Here is a 20790-nt window from a genome sequence, read left to right on the forward strand (position 1 = left end):
GAAGCCTTCCATAGCCTAAAACGGGCACTTTGCTCTCATAGAATCATAGAATCATAGAATCATAGAATCGTAGAGTTGGAAGGGACCTCCTGGGCCATCTGGTCCAACCCCCTGCTCAAAGCAGGATTCGCTAAATCATCCCAGTCAGATGTCTGTCCAGCCTCTGTTTGAAGACTTCCATTGAAGGAGAACTCACCACTTCTCGTGGCAGCCTGTTCCACTCATTGATCACTCTAACTGTCAAAAAGTTTTTTCTAATATCTAATCTGTGTCTCCTCCCATTCAGTTTCATCCCATTGCTTCTAGTCTTTCCTTGTGCAAATGAGAATAAAGTTGATCCTTCTACAATGTGACAGCCCTTTAGATATTTGTAGACAGCTATTAAGTCTCCTCTCAGTCTTCTCTTTTGCAAACTAAACATTCCCAAATCCTGCAACCTTTCCTCATAAGACAGGGTTTGCAGACCGGTCACCATTCTGGTCGCTCTTTTCTGAACTTGCTCCAGTTTGTTGATGTCTTTTTTAAAATGTGGTGCCCAAAACTGGACACAATATTCCAGATGAGGTCTGACCAAAGAGGAGTAGAGGGAAATAATGACTTCACGTGATCTAGACTGTATGCTTCTGTTAATACATCCTAGAATTGCATTTGCCTTTTTTGCTGCTGCATCACACTGTTGACTCATATTCAGTCTGTGATCTATTAGTATACCCAAGTCTTTTTCACATGTGCTGTCACTTAGCCCTATTCCTCCCATTCTATATATGCTTTTTTCATTTTTATTGCCCAGATGTAGTACTTTGCATTTCTCCCTGTTAAAAACCATTCTGTTAGTTGCTGCCCACTTCTCCAGTTTATTTAAATCTTTTTGAATCCTCTCTCTCTCTTCTCTAGTATTAGCTATCCCTCCTAGCTTTGTGTCATCAGCAAATTTAATCAGTTTACCCTCAATTCCTTCCTCTAAATCGTTGATAAAGATGTTGAACAATACAGGGCCCAGGACAGAGCCCTGTGGTACCCCACTTGAGACATTCTTCCAACTGGATGTGCAGCCATTTACGACCACTCTTTGGGTCTGATCACTAAGCCAGTTATGAATCCACCTAACAGTTGCCTTGTCCATTCCATACTTAGTCATTTTTTCAATAAGGATTGTATGAGAGACTTTGTCAAATGCTTTGCTGAAGTCAAGATATACTATATCTACAGCATTTCCTTGATCCACCCAATCAGTGATTCCGTCATAGAAGGAAATTAAGTTAGTCTGACATGACTTATTAGTTACAAACCCATGCTGACTCTGTTTAATCACTTCATTCTTATCCAGGTACTGACATACATGTTGTTTAATAATTTGTTCAAAGATCTTTCCTGGTATAGAAGTCAGACTCACCGGCCTATAGTTGCCTGGGTCCACCTTCTTCCCCTTTTTGAAGATAGGAACAACATTTGCTCTTCTCCAGTCTTCTGGCACTTCTCCTGTTCTCCAAGAATTTTCAAAGATTATGGAGAGGGGTTCAAAAATTTCTTCTGCTATCTCCTTCAGTACTCTGAGGTGTAATTCATCTGGACCTGGAGACTTGAATTCATTTAGGTTAGCTAAGTGTTTCCTCACTATCTTTCTGTTTATAGATATCCTGGATTCTTCTATTCCCTTAATAGGACAGTGAATAACAGTTGATGTTGCATTTCCTTTCTGAGAAAACAGATGCAAAATAGGAATTTAAAAGTTCAGCTTTCTCAACATCCTGTCTTACCATTTCATCATTTTCATCCTGTAAAAATCCTATAGCATCTTTGACTTTTCTTTTACTTTTGACATATCCCCAAAATCCTTTATTATTGCTTTTGACATCTCTTGCAAGCCTCAGTTCATTTTCAGCTTTAGATAATCTGATTTGTGCCCTGCAGGTTCTGCAGACAGCATTATATTCTTCTTTAGATATGCCTCCCTCTTTCCATTTTATAAACATTTTTTTCTTCCTTTTTAGCATGTGCTAGTTCTGTGTTCATCCATCCTGGTTTCCTTAAATGCTTCCTATTCTTCCCTCTTTTCGGAATTGTTAATAACTGTGCTATGAGAATTTCATTTTTCAAGATTTCCCATCCTTCCTGGACATTTTTGTCTTTAAAGATATCCAGCCATTGGATCCCTCCAATTCTCTTTCTGAATCCCTTAAAATCTGCCTTTCTGAAATCTAACCTTGACGTCTGAGTCTTCACAGGTCTTCCGCCTCTAGTTATCCAAAATTCTAAAATAGCATGGTCGCTACCTCCTAGGGTCCCAGCCACTTTTACCTCCTCAACCATTTCCTCCCTGTTTATAAGGATTAGATCCAAGGTAGCAGTTCCCCTTGTTTTCTCCCCTACCTTTTGGAAGATAAAGTTGTCAGCAAGAGAGGATAAGAATTTCCTTGACCTGTTAGTTTTGCCTGAGAGAGATTCCCAACAAATGTCTGGATAGTTGAAATCTCCCATGACAACTATGTCATATTTTTTGGAGAACTTGGCCATCTGATGCATAAAGAGTTCATCCATATCTTCGGCTTGCACAGGCGGCCTGTAGTAAATGCCTACAATGGTGTCCTTTCCATTGTTCTGTCCTTGTATTCTTACCCAAACAGTTTCCACAGAACTCCCAGTCTCTGAAGCTTCAATCTCTGTGCAGATATACGCATTTCGAACATACAATGCGACACCTCCTCCTCGTTTATCAAGTCTGTTTCTTTCAAATAAGTTGTATCCTTCTAGTCTTGTATTCCAATCATGTGTATTGTCCCACCAAGTTTCAGTGATTCCAATGACATCATATTTCTTTTCCTGTGTTAGTAGTTCCAATTCTCCTTGTTTGTTGCCCATGCTTTGTGCATTAGTATAGAAACATTTTAGTTTGTGATTGGTTTCTCTTTCTCCAATATTTTTATTAATTATATTCTTTCGTCTTTGTTCTTCCTTTCCACTTCTAATAGCAGAGTTCTCAATAGCATTTGTCAGGTGTATGGCTTTTTCTGGTCTTTTGCTTCCCTTCCCATGTTGTTCTAGTTTAAAGCTCTCCTTACAAGTGTAGCAAGGCGACTTCCAAATACATGCTTTCCAGTCTTCGTAAGGTGCACGCCATCTCTAGCAAGTAGTCCATCGTATAAGTAGTTCACTCCGTGATCCAGAAATCCAAATCGTTGCTGACGGCACCATCGACGTAGCCAGTTGTTCACCTGCAGAATCTTATTCCACCTCCTTGTTCCATGGCCATCCACTGGGAGGATGGAAGAGAAGACCACCTGCGCTCCCAGTTCTTTCACTTTCTTGCCTAAGTCTTCAAAGTCTCTGCAGATGGTTTCCAGGTCGTTTCTTGCGGTGTCATTTGTCCCCACATGTAGTAGCAGGAATGGGTAGTCATCTGTAGGTCTGAAGAGTCCTGATATCCTGTCAGACACATGTTTAATTTTTGCACCTGGAAGACAGCACATTTCTCTTGAAGTTATATCCGGTCTGCAGATAGCGGCCTCTGTTCCTCTCAGCAGGGAATCCCCCATGACCACCACTCTCCGTTTCTTCTTCACAACATTTTTCTTTCTCCATCCAGGAGGACTCTGAAGGCGTACAAGGTTGCTGTTTGTTGGCAAAGTCTTATCCTGATGTATTTCTTCATCGTTTTCCTGCGTGAGAGCCTGGTACTGGTTCCTGAGCAGTATGGGTGCTGACTGCCTCCTGATCCTCCTGCTTCTCCGGGTCACATGTCTCCATTCCTCTGTTTCTTCAGGTGCACTTCGAATTTCTTCTCTTTCTGTAACATGAAGAGATAATTCTGCTCTGTCCAAGAACTCTTCTCCTTCCTTAATGATCTTCAACGTAGCTAACCTCTCTTCGAGATTTTGCAACTTTTCCTCCAACAGGGAAACAAGCTTGCATTTCCACTGGTAAGTCTGTGAACATGTAGCAAGAAATGCAGCTCACCAAATGGCTCCTGGCCTCTTCCATCTTGAGATTTCTTAAAAACGATGAAAGATGAGCCAAATTTCCGATTTCCTCTTTTCAGCTGCAACGGCCAAAACCCAGTGATCGTTGAGCTCGCGGAGACTCTTCACTTATCCCAGAAGGCACTGGGAATATGCAAATAATCTCCTCAAGACTCTTCCCCTGGTTTTCCGATTTCCTCTTTTCAGCTGCAACGGCCAAAACCCAGTGATCGTTGAGCTCGCGGAGACTCTTCACTTATCCCAGAAGGCACTGGGAATATGCAAATGATCTCCTCAAGACTCTTCCCCTGGTTTTCCGATTTCCTCTTTTCAGCTGCAACGGCCAAAACCCAGTGATCGTTGAGCTCGCGGAGACTCTTCACTTATCCCAGAAGGCACTGGGAATATGCAAATGATCTCCTCAAGACTCTTCCCCTGGTTTTCCGATTTCCTCTTTTCAGCTGCAACGGCCAAAACCCAGTGATCGTTGAGCTCGCGGAGACTCTTCACTTATCCCAGAAGGCACTGGGAATATGCAAATGATCTCCTCAAGACTCTTCCCCTGGTTTTCAGATTTCCTCTTTTCAGCTGCAACGGCCAAAACCCAGTGATCGTTGAGCTCGCGGAGACTCTTCACTTATCCCAGAAGGCACTGGGAATATGCAAATGATCTCCTCAAGACTCTTCCCCTGGTGACTCAACCCTTACTGGTGACTCCGGACTTCCGCAGCGAGTTTGTGGTACAAACGGATGCCTCGGATACCGATATCGGGGCCATACTGTCACAAGTGAGGGACGGAGTGGAACACCCAGTCCTCTATCTCAGCAGGAAGCTGAATAAACATGAGCAAAAGTATGCAGTTGTAGAAAAAGAGTGCCTAGCCATTAAGTGGGCTCTAGAGGCTCTCAAATATTACCTGGTGGGCCGAAAGTTCAGGCTGATGACTGACCATACCCCTCTCAAGTGGATGCACTTGCACAAGGAACGGAATAGCTGGGTGACCTGGTGGTTCCTTGCCCTGCAGGCCTACACTTTTACGGTGGAGCACCGCCCAGGGGTACAGATGGGGAATGCAGATGCCCTGTCCTGAGTGCACTGTTTGGCGAGTGTCATTGCTCGACCGGAGTGGTCTGAGCAGGGGGGGGATATGTGAGAATCATGTGGGAATAGTGGATGAGGGCAGGTATATCTCGCCCAGATACCTTTCCTATGTGGCCTAGTCTGGTCAGTATCGCACCTGGTTACTAATGAATAATGGGAGGCGGATATAAAAGGATGCCAGGTGGTTGTGTGAGTGTCTCAGCCTGGGGACGCAGATAGTCTGTCTGTGTGAGAGACACACGTGAGTGGAAGCAGTGCCCACTGTAACTGTGGTTTGGCTGGATGGGAGAAGCCCACCAGTTGGTAGTTAGGTCGGATCTTGTTTAGTTAGTGCCGGACAGGCAAGGATTTGTTTTATGCTTTACTTCCTTTATGCATTGCATTCACCTTTAATAAACCTGACCCAGTGTCAGTTATACCCGGACCCCGGCTTGTGCGCCTGAGTTTCATGCTAAACGCACGTGACCTTTGATCCCAGCAAAGGCGATCCCGGAGTGTTTTATCACACTACATGTATTTCTATGCCGCCGCACGCTCCGGTCCAACTGCCAGCGGCAGAGCCAGGTTTTCATGCGAGAGAATCGCACGAGAATCGTGCGAATCTCTCACAAGTGAGTATGAGCCCTAAGGGTTGGCACATCTTTTATCTTCAGGAGTACACTGCTTCCCTGGCTCCTAACTTCCTGCTTGCTGGGAGAGTGGTGTACTCCTGATAATTGACAGACATTGCAGGGGTTCTGAAGCGGACTGGACCCAGTGATCCTGCTGGCTTTAGAGCAGCATTTGAAAGCTCGATATCAAGGAAATTCCATTCACTGTTCCACTTGCCAAGGAAATCAGCCACCTCTGTTAGAATACAGAGTTGGTTGGTACCTCAGGTTAATTTAGTTAATAGTGATGAGCGAACGTACCCCGATAAGGTGTTAGCGGACTATGCACAGATGCTAACCAAGTGTCTTTGGTGTGCTTGAATAATATGCTCGAGACCCTGCAGCTACATGTGTCATCGCTGTTCGACCGCCGCAACACATGCAGTGATTTCCTGTTTGTTAGACAATCCCTGCATGTATTGCTGCTGTCGAACAGCAGCGAGACATGCACCCTCGGGACTCGAGCATATTACTCAAGCACACAGTTGGCACGCGTGTGCTCAGATAACACCTTATCCGAGCACGCTCGCTAATCACTATTAGTTAACCTAGTAAACTAAAATATCTATTTACAAGACATACGCAAGCGTCATTACCATTACTCTTTAATAACAGCACATGCTACAGTATATGGGCAAAAACTATACGCTTTAATAGCATGTTGTGATACCAAATCTGTTATGTACAGGTTTCCCTTTAGAACGTGATAGTCTAATTTGTATCTGTCTGTGTTGCTACTATTCTATGTTTGAAACCCATTTTTTATTGGTAGCTGTGTTTATTTTTATAATTTATTTTGTTTTGGGAGAATGGACACATCTTATTGTGACAAAGTATCCCATCTTCATTTGCTTTATTTGATGGGATACTACAACATAACAATAATTCCTAATGAATCTTGTGTTACTCTGATATTTTATTTCTACATGTCTCCTTTGAATTGTATAGTGCTGAGGAATTTTGGAGCTAAAGAAATACAAATTATTATTATCATTACCAGTAATTTTTTTCTATTGGAGTCTTTTCGAACGCTGTGCGCCCTTTCTTGCATCATCTGTATGGATGCTAATAGCACCATTATATTGCAGTCATACATCTCTTTTATTATAATTTTACATATGAAATTCACATAAAAACATTACAGGAGATGTGTGCTGACAGCAAGCACATTGCATGGCACATGTCCATTAGGCGTAAGTACAGGCATGACATGATCCAACATTCCTTATTAAGTGAAACCCTACAGAGATTACTTATTTTGAGCTAAAAGAAAATGCTTTCCAAAAGAGCTGATCTAGCAGTCAGCTATTAATGGGAAAAGCATTTACTTTAGATTAAGAAGCGTGTAAAGGAGAAAGGGTCCTCTATAGATGGCTATTAGGGATGTTAGTTAAATATTTATAATGTCTAAATTAGCATAGTGAAAGCCCAATTCATCAATTTGTTCTGGTTTGTTTGCAAGAGAGGAAAAAATCTTTTAGTACCCTGAGAAAACAAGCCGGTGGTCAGCAGCGGGGAGCGCATCCACAACCTGCTATCAGGTCACAGCTGGATTTACTGGGAATCTGCTTACAGAAACCTGTTACTCTAATTTACCTTGTAACCAAGGTCAATATTAATAAAACATACAGTGCGGATGTAGGCCGGAGCACTTGGAGATAGATGAACATGATGATGGCTGTGTCAACGTAGCCTATGACTGAGTGTATATTGGGATGAGATTGATTGAAATACAGACACCTGATGGGGGCAGAACATAGATCAAATTGGTTTCCCCATAGAAATGCAACAGTACAAGCTCCGCAACCCTCCAGATTTGTATCTTCAGATCGGTTATGTATTTATTCACATGCATTGCTCCATGGGACCTGTCGGGAAAATGTTACATATGTAAATAACGGCATGACTGGGCTTGCATATAAATAATATAAACGATACCTTTTTTTGTAGAAAAATGTTTTGACTTGAGAGTCCTCAGTGGTTGATGCCTTTTAATGGCTAACTGAAAAGATGGTAACAAATTGCCAGCTTTCCAGACTACTCAGGTCTCTTCAGCAGGCATAGAACTTTTATTGTAGGGATCCAATGTGCCAGTCATGAGACGTCTGTATAGAAATCCCATTGGACATGCACTACGAAGGTGTCAACACACTTAGAAGCCATACAAGTGCAAGTAGAAGCCATGCGCAGCAGAATTTTCAGCTGTCATTTACATATGGCAGCTGTAATGGGGTGGTGGAAAAATCTTTTTACTTGATCTAGAGCAGTGGTTCCCAAACTCCAGTCCTTGCGGACCCCAACAGGTCATGTTTTCAGGGTTTCCATAGTGTTACACATGTGAGAGAATTCCTGATGCCTTGATGATACGTCCATCACCTGTGAAATACTAAGGAAATCCTGAAAACATGACCTGTTGGGGTCCGCGAGGACTGGAGTTTGGGAACCACTGATCTAGAGCATGGTAGGATCATTTTAGCATCTTTTATGACATTTCTTTTCACTACAAAGGGACTGAAAAGAAGGGAGACCAAACATTGGGTCCTCCAGATGGGTTGGTAGCATAAACCAACACCAGTACCGGAGACATTTTCATTTTTGCAATAGGGTTTTGTCAGTATTTTGATGAAGAAATCACAACTTCAGGCACGAAGATGCCCAAGTAGGATCCAGTCCTGTAATACAATGAATGTAGAACTTGGCACCCAAAAGGATTACTGATTATATCTTTATTTGTGGTTGCAATCCAAAATCATCAATTGTTTCAGTCCAAACAATAGACCTTCATCAGTAACACATGATGCCCAGAAACAAAAGTGAAGAAACTCAATGCAATTGCGTAGAGATGGTATCCAGCACTGCTTTCCTCCTCTCTGCTGCAAAGGATAATGCCTCTATGACATGGCGCTGAGTTTCTTCATTTTTGTTCTTGGGCACCATGTGTTACCAATGAAGGTCTATTGTTTGGACTGAAACGTTTGATGATTTTGGATTGCAACCGCAAATAAAGATATCTTCTGTATGCTCTCCAAAAAAAAAATTCTAATCCCCAATCCAAAATATGTGACAATGTATGCCAACTACCGTATTTGTTTATTTTTCTATGTTTTATGGTGCGAATATATTTCAGTGATCACATTTAGAACTTTTATTTATGGTCTCCATAATTGAGACAGAAAGATCTTTTGGTTCCAGGATCTACCACAACCGCAGACTCCTCCACCTGAATGACTGGCATTTTATCCATAGACGCCTTTCCTACCTTGTTGTAACTATATTACAATAAGCGACACAAAACTAAGCCAAAGGTCATATGTTTAAGATTAACCCTTGGTATCATGCTCAAGAAAGAACTAAAGCCAAAATGCTAATTTTTCAAATGAATCATAATTAAATGTCTAGGGGAGTGTTAATATCAATAATGCACGCTGGGGGTGTGATGGCATCAATTATTTATGATAAGGCCATTTATGTAGGTCTTAGCATCATACTGATACAGTTTGCTGTGCTAATATTTAGCTGTCATTTGTGACGTTATGTCACAGGAATATGTGACCTTTTTTACATTGCACATTATTATGTCCCTATAAAGCTTGTAAATTCCATAGATCTGTGCAATGGGTAGGAGAATGATGCATTTCCATTCCACAGAGGACACTGTAAATGTGTGCATGCTTCTAATTGCCATCACCCTGTTTGGAAAGCACACATAATGGATTTAATCCTCATCATGCACTTGCAGAGTGGTGACTGCTCCTAGGAGGGATCCTGAGTGCTAATGACTGATGCCCCTGTTGGTCTCTTGTAAGATGTGCTTAGCTGCAGCCAAACCCTCTCCCTGCGACAAGTCCATGGTAGTGTAGAACATTTAACATTTGCTCTTCTCTTTTTGGAGGCAGCAGGACGTTTTGTCCTGGGGTCGCTGACCCTCTGCTCCCCTATCAGCTGCCTTGAAACCTTAATTGAATGACAGATGGTCAGCTTAGAGAGCCAGAAGCCCCTAAAGTGCCACTTGCCTGTAGCAAAGACACCAGATCAGTATTTGTTTCTCCAAAGAGCATGATCACAATGTATATTTGGGCTGAGGGATGTTGACCCTTTTATATTAGGTTTCCTTGAAATGACCCTGGTCTAGGCCTTGTACTTAGGGTGCGGCTTTATATCACTCCCAGTGCCTTTTTCATAGAATCAGTATCCTCAGCATTGCCCTAGAGTTATGATGATCTAAACATATAGCCAGGACTAGATGAGAAATCGCATTGTTACCATCACCAGGGGCCATAGATGTTCCTACAGCTCTATGGTTTGTTCATTTTCAAGGAAGACTAAACACCTTGCTGATGGAGTTCATGACTCCCTATAAATAGGCTGCGGTCCCTGTATATGAACTATGTGTCTTATATATATATCACAGAGAAAAAGATAGATAGATAGATAGATAGATAGATAGATAGATAGATAGATATGAGATAGATAGATAGATAGATAGATAGATAGATAGATAGATATGAGATAGATACATGTGCATATAGCTCCATGTATAAGATTAATGCAAGCAAATATTAATTTTCAGTAATTAGTGGAGGAAATGTGTTTTTTTGCTGGAATGTTTGCAGGACAGAGGTAGCAGCATGTTCACCCCTGATTGGTGCTGTGTCTGTGTCTGTAATATTAAGGAGCACATTGTTGGGGGACGCTACCTCTGCGTGTGGACACCAAGGGCTTGAGAATGAGGCTAGTAAATGTCACAGCCAGGGGTCAGTCAGCATATATAACAGAAGATCCTAAAGGTCACTGCATTATCAATCCCATTCCTAGCCCATTGTGTTGCTTTTAATGGAGGAATAGAGTGATTGCTGGAGACAATATACAGGTGATTTTGATGGATATGACTAATTAACAGAGACATGTTAGTGGCACATACAGAAAATTAGAGTCCAAGAAATATCACCTTGAAATGGGCTTCATTGAAAGGACACATCCCTTTACCCTCAATACGTTATTTATATATTATATAATGTAGTATACACCACGTATAGTATCAAATGTATACATTGCACAAGGCTGTGTCTGTTGTGTGTATTGTGCATTATAGAGTATTTCAAATATTGAGTATACTTTATTATTTACCCTAGTCTAATAAATATATTGTAGTCTACACAGTGTATATTATGTGTAGCCTATATTGTGTGCTGTACTACATCTTTAGTGAATTGGAGTGTATGATGTATATATTGTGTAGTATAATCATACAGTATAGTATGTAATATTATATAATAAACTTAGGACTATACCAGATACAAGATGTATAAAATGCAATATAAGTATTATAGATTATCTATATTACTACATAGTATACTACCGTGTTTGGACTCTTTGTAATATTATATATTTCTTGTGATGTGTAATAGACTTTTGTCTTTATATTACATAGCCCCTATTAATAATAAACATACAGGTGGATAGATAGATAGATAGATAGATATAGATAAATAGATAGATATTAGATAGATAGATAGATAGATAGATAGATATGAGATAGACAGATAGACAGATAGATATGAGATAGATAGATAGATAGATAGATAGATATGAGATAGATAGATATGAGATAGATAGATAGATAGATAGATAGATAGATAGATATGAGATAGATAGATAGATATGAGATAGACAAATAGATATGAGAAAGATATTAGATAGATAGATAGATAGATAGATAGATAGATAGATAGATAGATAGATAGATAGATAGATATGAGACAAATAGAGAGAGAAGAATCTGCCATGATAAATATCATTTTCCCTCCCAGCTTTGCTCCCCCTGCATTAGGAATGCCTTGGGATGCTTTTTAATGACCCAGCCCTGGAGATGCTGTTTTGGGAAGTTCTCCCCCAGACCTGTCAGCTGTGCAAATTGTCAGGGAAAAGCTTCCTGTCCCTTTAAAAGAATAAGAGCTGTGATTCCTGCAATCACTGGTGTTACAGTAAAAGCATATTGATCCGGAGCCCATATTGCATGAAGGGAGGACTGAGGCAGCAAAACCTAATCAACTTATTTCAGTGTAAGCATTTAACCATTTATAAATGTTTGATTCGCGCAGCACTAACACCTGCTGCCTAATAAATACCGTGTAATGTCATCTCTCCACACCCAGCTAATGATGAGCAGCATCCAGAGCCTGGCGCTTTTAATTAGAGCCTGGGCTCTGGTCGGGGCCACAAGGCCCAGCTGAACGCACAGGGCTGACAGCAGCTTCCGCAGCCACTCCAGATCGAACCTTTCGATTGTAACTGAAGCAATTTGCATACTGATTCTCTCTCATTGCCTTCCAGACCCAGGCAGCCAGCGATCCACATGCAGGAGGCAGCAGCCAGGCACAGCTCCGCCATGCCGAGCCCCGGCTCCCCAATAACAGCAATGATCTCACTGGATGCGGGCTGATCACTGCCGGAGCCAGGATGGAGCCAGCGCTGCTGCTGCCGCCGCTGCTGCGGCACCTCCTCCGGGAATGGATCCTGCACCGCTGGGGTGACCCTGCCTGCCCTGCCGCAGCCTGGCCCAGGAGAGCCGATTCTTGTCTCATAGGTTTTTATTTTTGCCCTGAATAAAGTGAATCTCCATCTCCTTCATGTTTTGCTATTACAGGATCGGACCATCTCCAGTGTTTCTCATAGGAAAGTATGCAGATAGATTTTTTTTTTGTTCCTAGGGGCAAATCTAGGATGTAAACCTGCCTGGGATGTCAAAGAGGCAACTTGCCATGAAATCTGCTAATGTGCTGCGGATCACAGGGGTAAGCAGCAGATCTCACTGCAGAGAGGAGGCTCTGGGAATAAAGCCGCACCTGGGGGGACCGAGGGCTGCAGGCAGAGGAGAGGCTGGGGAGGCTGACATTGGGCGACAGCTGAGGGTAGTGGGCATGCAAACAAGGTTTACTGCTCTGCAGCGTCACAAAGCAGCACCTCTACACTGCTGAGTCCTGTGCTGCCTGGGGGTGGGGGGCCCTCTGCTCTGCCTGGCCAATTGCTGCACCGTGTGTAGGACATGTTCTGTGCCTGTGAGTGGATGTGTCACTGTATACACTGTGTATACTTTACCTGATGGCTTTTCTGTACACAGGCAGACAGTGTTCCTGGTATACAGAATATTATAGGCAGCTATCTATGTATCTATGTATGTGTCTATCTGTCTCATCAATTATCAATATATCTGTCATCGATCAATCTATTCATCTATATATCTCATTCATCTATCTCATCTATTATCTATCATCTATATGTCTTTCTATCTATGTATCTATTTTCCTGTCTATCTCTTTATATGTCTATCTGTCTGTCTATATGTGTATTTATCTATCTATCTCTTTATCTATCTATCTCTTTATCTATCTATCTATCTATCTCCTATCATCTATACCTATATCTATCTACCTATCTGTCTGTCTGTTTGTCTGTCTATGTATCTATTTTCCTATCTATCTTATCTATCTATCTATCTATCTATCTATCTGTCTGTCTGTTTGACTGTTTGTCTGTCTATGTATCTATCTATCTATCTATCTATCTATCTATCTGTCTGTCTGTCTGTTTGTCTGTCTATGTATGTATTTTCCTATCTATCTTATCTATCTATCTATCTATATATCTATCTGTCTGTCTGTCTATATATGTATCTATCTATTATCTATCTTTGTTCCTATCTATCTATAATCTATCTGTATGTCAGTGCCTTTTATGTATCTGTCTGTCTTCAAGGGAGATATTTCTAGAATCTCTCTGTAGATAAAGAGAAAGTAAAAGGACATTTGTGCAGAGCAGTCCTGGCTCCATACTTTGATCTGTGCAGTCGTTTGGCATTTTGCAATCCATACAAGCTATATACACAGTGCAGCAGGGTTATCAGGCTGTCAGTGCATTTTATATTGGAAGCTAGCACATTACAATGTAGCATTCATTACGTTGCTTCTATAGAGGCCCATGTGGCTGGCGAATTTCCAGTGAAATATGAGATTATTAATGCAGATTACTTTGTGAGGAAGCATTACGGCTGTAATCTGTACAGGATGGACAAGAACACCGATCATACGTCATTTCAGCTAGCTTATACTGTATATGTATTGCATCTGTCTATATCTATCCATCTATACCTATATATATATCGAGCAGATATTTACCCATTTCCATCTGAGTCTCTAGTGCTGCAGCACTCTAGATACAAAGGTTCTGTACTGTATTATAGGTGCTGTGCATAAACAAACAAAAGAACAGGATAGAAGGTTTTTATGACCCTTATTTTACATATACATTTCAGATCTGACCAATATCTGTCTATTTATTTATCCATCCTTCATATATCTATCTATCCATATATCTATAGATCTCATATTTATCTATCTATCCATATATCTATCTATCCATATATCTATAGATCTCATATTTATCTATCCATATATATATCTATCTCATATTTATCTATCTATCTAATGTATCCTACCAACTATCAACCGATCTCTATCTATCTGTAGATCCATATTTCCTCTGTTCAGTAGTTATTTGGAGGAGGAGATCCTGTCTGTCGCTGCTGAGCGGAACACAGGACGGCACCTGCTCTTCTGCTCATATATAATATTTGATCAGTAGGAAAGTGACGATTGTTCTGCACTTGTTCCCTACCTTTAGGGTGACAAACATAGGAGAAGTCGGGTGCTTCTAATCTATGTAGTGTAGGGATCATAAGCCCTATACATTTCTTTGTTTCCTAATACGCATATTTTTAGGTTTCCACACAAAGAGTGTAAAGGTTGCTCCTTACAGTCAAATTTTAAATCGTAAATTTCATTTCAAAGGATGTTTTATTCAAATAAATAAATACCTAACGTACAGACGAAGTCTCCTTTATGCAACACAAGTTACTTATGCTTCAGTTACAAGCCTGTGTCCCAAGTTACATTTATATTATTATTGATATTAGCATTATTCTTCTTTTTGTCAATATTAGTGTTATTAATATTATCATTGTTATGTTTAATTATTTTATGTATATCGTTATTTTGCACCAATAATTCTTTTCCAGATCTGTTATAGCGAACACCTGAGAAATGATTGTGCAAAAAATATATATTTATATATTGTGCCAAAAAAATACTAGTGACTAAGGTTTCAATTAAATAGTGGGGCATTGAGGGATCCATGTAATTGACTTCATTTCACTTATTTAATTGGTTAATATGAGAAATCAATATGCAGATCTGTTGTTGAATGGAAGAGGGAAGGAAAACAGTGTTTGGGGTCTGAAAGTGTTAAGACGAATCAGTGTGGGCATTATGTAATTTAGTTATGTTATGTTAAGGTCAATTAAGATTCTGCTAATCCCAGAGATGTATTGCCCAGCTGGCAAGGAAGAACTGCTGCCATATGAATGATGGCAGGCAATAAGAATTACCTATAAACTAGAGTTATCAGAAGGGTAAGCTTTGTCACAGGTAACTCAGGTCCCCACTCTTCTGTTCATAAGAAAAAGATAAACTCATTGACATAGATAAAAAGAGATATAGATAAATGGGTGATTGATAGATAGATAGATATGAGAAAGATAGAGAGAAAGATAGATAATAGATAGATAGATAGATAGATAGATAGATAGATAGATAGATAGATAGATAGAAGTTTAGTTCCCTCTAGTCCACTTCACATAAAGTTCGATTTGCAATATTAATCATTACAAAAGAATCTTTTCCTAGAAATTTGTTTTTGCAAAATAAAAAACATAAGCTGCAATACTAAAACAGAACTATATGTTATCTCATTTCATAAAAAAGGAAAATAAGTCTCCTCCATTAAATCGCAGAACCTTAAAAAGGGAAGAAATCTCATTTCCCCATTGATTTTTCTCTCCACCCCAATGAAATTAATTGTGACCGTGTGAATGGCCTCTGATTCTATCTGAAATGTGTCCTGTGTACATTTAGGTATAAAATGTGTATGTATGTAGGAGAAAAACAAAAGTAGCTGCCACCTGCCTGGAGAATATGCTTTACTATTATAACAGAATACATTCATATAGGCTTCCCAGAAAACCATACACAAAAAAGGAAGAAAGATCTACAAACATATGCTTATTTGACTATATATATATATGTGTCTGTGTGTTTGTATGTATGTATGTATATATATATATATATATATATATATATATATATATATATATATATATAAAGATTGAAAAAGATATACCAAACCTCCAAATAGTCCTTCACAGATGAAAGCAGCACACCATATAAGTTTCAATAAAGTGCTATTTATTAGCCCATCAGGCTATGTGCCCATGCAGCAACGTTTTGTCCAGTAGGTGCGGACCTTTCTCAGGCTTTCTTGTGAAAGGTCTGCACCTATCGGACCGAAACGTTGCTGCATGGGCACATAGCCTGATGGGCTATTATGTGTGTGTGTGTGTCGCTAGATGTGTGCTGATAGTAGTAGTGCCTTTACAGTGAGATGAATGCACTATTTTCGCCCCCTTTGTGGACGCTGAGCATTGTCCAGCAGTCACTATTCACATAAGTAGATGGGATGCAGTGAATATTCTTTTCCCCCTGTATAGTATAGTCCTGGCCCGTGGATTAGTTGAGTTTGGGCTAGTAGTGATCTCCTTCTTCTCCTGTGTGGTCATTTCCTGTGTTTACCTTGGTAAATCACTGACTATAGATGGATTTCGCTCCAGCCTGTGTACAATGAATATCACGGATCGATCAGGCTCCGCATTTGCATTTTGCCAGGTTCTCCCTATGACCCGTGGAGCTGTGCGGGCTGTTTGCAGTCTCCTTACCCCCTGTATTATCACCAGCTCGGGAGGGCTGCAGATTAACCTGACAATCATCCGAAGAGCTTTCTGAAAATGGTTAACTTTCTGGATTCCCTGTGACAGCCTCTTCATATTTACCCAATGATACATGCACTTGTGTAAACTCCACGGCGGCTGCTGGCAGCGTCATAGCCTCACACTGCAGGTACTGCCAGGTATCGGTCCCATTGTGCTGTCACCCCAGGAGCTGCAGCAGAGCTGTCACTGCCTGGATAATATAGGAAGGAGATTCAGATAAATGCTAGCATAACCTCTACCTACGACCCTACGTGTGTGTGTGTGTGTAAATAAAGACATATATGTGTGAGTATATATATATATATATGTGTGTGTATGTATATATATATATACAAGTACATATATTATATATACACACACACACATATATATCTATTTACATATATATAATCACTGTATGATCACTGAAACTATAGAAAAATAAGAAAAAGTTCTCCATGATGATTACTTTGCCTGTGAAAACTTTTCATTATACTAATACACGCATAACATATCGAGAAACCTGATCCAGATAATAAATCATATGAAAGAGCAATACTGAATTAAAAATAGTAGAGATTAGTTTGTTGTTATTTCTTTTCTGTGCCCCCCAATATATCAGGATTGAGTTATGATATCCCTAATTAGATAAATTACCTACAGTCCTATCAAACAGCACCAGAGAAAGAAATAATTTAAAACAAAAGACTGCTGCATCTGTGTAGATAGATAGATAGACAGATAGATAGATAGATAGATAGATAGATAGATAGATAGATAGATAGATAGATAGATAGTCAGACCCTGTTAATAAATGCAGTACGGCTTATATATAAGGCACAGTGTATATGAATATAAATTCTATATACAGATATGCATGAAGATATATAAATATATATACGTGTGCAGGTGTATATATATATATAATTCTAAGATTATTTCCTTTGTTTTTTTAGAAAGAGTGGGGGGGGGATAATGAACTACTACACCTGTTATATCCCCATAAATGACCCTAATGATCACACAATTACAAACACTAGCTGGAGTATTCTCAACGCCGCTCAGACAGGGTTTAGAGATTTCGCTCACTGGAGGTATAATGTTTTATTCCTGTGAATTTGAAAAGAAAATTATCTTAGGAAAAAGTGCAAAGCTTTTTTTATGGGCAGGACTGAACTGTTCCCAACTTATTATCTTCGCTAGTCTAGGTATTTCATCTTGTTTGCATGTACGATTGCAATAAAAAGGAAAGCTAAAAAAAAATTAGCAAACAAATACAAAAAAGCATATTTAAAAGAAAGAGGGGGGAAAAAGCATTCCACTGTGCTGATACCTGGAATCATGTGATTGTGGACGCACAGGGTTGTAGTTAAATTGTGTAAATGATTTTGTTCAATTTACAGAGATCTTATTATTATTATTATTATACTGTGTATTATTATTATTATTATTATTATTATTATTATTATTATTATTATTATGTAGTATTATCATCATCAATAACATGCCAGACAACATACGTGCAATATTAGTTGATGGATTTGGTGTATTATTATTATTGTTGTTGTTATTATTATTACTATTATTATTATGCACTTTTTAGGCTGCACGTAAGGCGTGCTATTATTATTATTATTATTATTATTATGCCCTTTTCAGGCTGCACATAAGGCGTGCTATTATTATTATTATTATTATTATTATTATGCCCTCTTTGGGCTACACATAAGTCGTGCTATTATTATTATTATTATGATGATGATGATGATGATGATGATGCCCTTTTCGGGCTGCACATAAGGGTGCCAGTATTCCTCTTCTGATGCTGCTGTGCACTATTATCCTTTGCTCTGACCACATAGCCATGCTGCCTGCCCCTCGCCTCTTGCCATGCTGGAGCAGCGCACGCTACCTGCCTTCCTCCCCAGTATTGATCCGGGCAGCCATTCATCTCCGCCATAGCAGACATGGAATCATTTTCGCATTACAGTAGCCAGGATTTGCTTTTAATTCATATTTAAAGCTGCAGCAGCCGGCCCCGCGGAGCTCTCAGTGCAAAGACTGGAGGCGCCTAATTAATAATAAGGCAGAAACTAAGGAAGGCTGCTCCATGTCAATTATTCATGGCCGTATCTATGGCTCCTTCAGTTTTATCATTACTAATACTAATACTACTCCAAAGTTTTCTCCTAGGTAGGAACAAGTCTCCCTGCACTATCCACTGACATCGCCACTTTCAATCAATATCCACCATTTATAGCTGTATAGGGCGCATGAGTGTGTGAGCGCATTCCATGCACAGTGAGCATTGTGTGCACGCGGGGGTAATATGTGTATATGGGATTTATATATAGTGAGCATTTATGTCTATGAATTGGACCTCAATGTTCTCTATCAGTGTGTGCATGTGTTCATATGTGTTGTCCTGTATGTTGGTGGCCATGATTGTGTGTATATGTGGTTCTGCATGTATGTGTACATGGTATACATGTATGGGGAGTATGTAAGTGTATGTTAGTGTATAGATTGGCCATCAGTGTTCTCTATTTCTGTGCATGTATTGTCCTGTATGTATGTGGCCATGAGTGTGTGTGTGTATAATTGTGCACATGTGTTTATGTATGCGTCTGTCTGTGTCTTGGTGTATAAATGTATATACTGGGTGTGTAATTCTGGACGTGCTTGTGTCGTTTTCACTGTGGTCTGTGTGTATGTTCTTTGCATGTCAGTGTATGTATCTGCATGGATGAATGTATGACTACTGTGCAGAGCCACCATCAGACCATACCACTATAGAACAATTACAGTATCCTTGATATAAAGACAGCCCTGTATTAGACTAGCAGAATAAGACACACTTATGTGCCATCGCCATAGACAATACATGGCTTCTGAATGCCTGGTGTCCCCCTGCTCGGGCTCCTGTGAGGGGCTCATCCTGCTCAGATACAGGGAGAGACCCCCACATGAAGGCCGCTTCAATGCATCTTAACAAAAGTGTAATGTTCCCCTCTTGCAAAGCAGAAAGGCAGGAGTGTGAATGAAAAATATCGACCACTCTGAGAATATGAGCAGATGCTCCATCTCTCCACCACTGCACTGGGCATGGGGATCTACTCTCCCACTATAGGGTTAATAGATGGGGCCTTAGGTGCAATGTATCATTCATCACCTGATGGTTTAAAAGTTTCTTTCAGGATTCTGTTCAGGACTTCTTGGGCTTTTTGTTTGATAACTCCCCAATGACTTGCAGATGTAGCGATGTAAGCCATCAGCCCTGTGCTACACCATGGCGCTAATAGAATTCGCCTTCTTCCTCCTGTGCTTTCTCTTATTTAAACTAATAAAAAGCCCCCCACCCTGACCCCCACCCGCCCTTATTCCCCATTTCGTGACTTTGTAGCGACAGATGTAGATGTATTTGTAGATGGACAAGTTTGCAGGGAGCTCTGGAGAAATGTAGCTGTCCAGCTGGCAGCTGGGGCTTCTGGAGTCTTCACGCGTCACCTTTGACATCCTGCCTATTGGAGAAGAGCTGAGTCCTCCATCCACTGACCACTGCAAGCTGTCACCACCACCGACACATGGTGAGCAGCCCTCCTACAGCCCAGCACACAAAGCCAGTCTACTGCTCCAATGGCACCACACAGGGCCAATCGCAATATACTGCTCCATGTCACTACTACACAGAGCCAATCGCAATATACTGCTCCATGTCACTACTACACAGAGCCAATCGCAATATACTGCTCCATGTCACTACTACACAGAGCCAATCGCAACATACTGCTCCAATGTCACTACTACACAGAGCCAATCGCAATATACTGCTCCAATGTCACTACTACACAGAGCCAATCGCAATATACTGCTCCAATGTCTCTACTACACAGAGCCAATCGCAATATACTGCTCCAATGTCTCTACTACACAGAGCCAATCGCAATATACTGCTCCAATGTCTCTACTACACAGAGCCAATCGCAATATACTGCTCCAATGTCACTACTACACAGAGCCAATCGCAACATACTGCTCCAATGTCTCTACTACACAGAGACAATCGCAACATACTGCTCCATGTCACTACTACACAGAGCCAATCGCAACATACTGCTCCAATGTCACTACTACACAGAGCCAATCGCAAAATACTGCTCCAATGTCACTACTACACAGAGCCTATCGCAACATACTGCTCCAATGTCACTACTACACAGAGCC

General features: G+C 40.5%; 1 long non-coding RNA gene across 1 annotated transcript; it reads left to right on the forward strand.

Annotated features, from left to right (window-relative positions):
• The first annotated feature begins 11674 nt into the window (after nt 1-11674).
• On the forward strand, nt 11675-12334 carry LOC141083942 (uncharacterized). The gene is made up of 2 exons (XR_012230857.1): nt 11675-11770; nt 12042-12334. It is a non-coding gene; the product is annotated as an uncharacterized lncRNA (long non-coding RNA).
• Nucleotides 12335-20790: the final 8456 nt, after the last annotated feature.

Source organism: Dendrobates tinctorius, unplaced genomic scaffold (genome assembly GCF_039654945.1).
Source record: "Dendrobates tinctorius isolate UK_male_01 unplaced genomic scaffold, ASM3965494v1 ptg000022l, whole genome shotgun sequence".
Taxonomy (NCBI): Eukaryota; Metazoa; Chordata; class Amphibia; order Anura; family Dendrobatidae; genus Dendrobates; species Dendrobates tinctorius.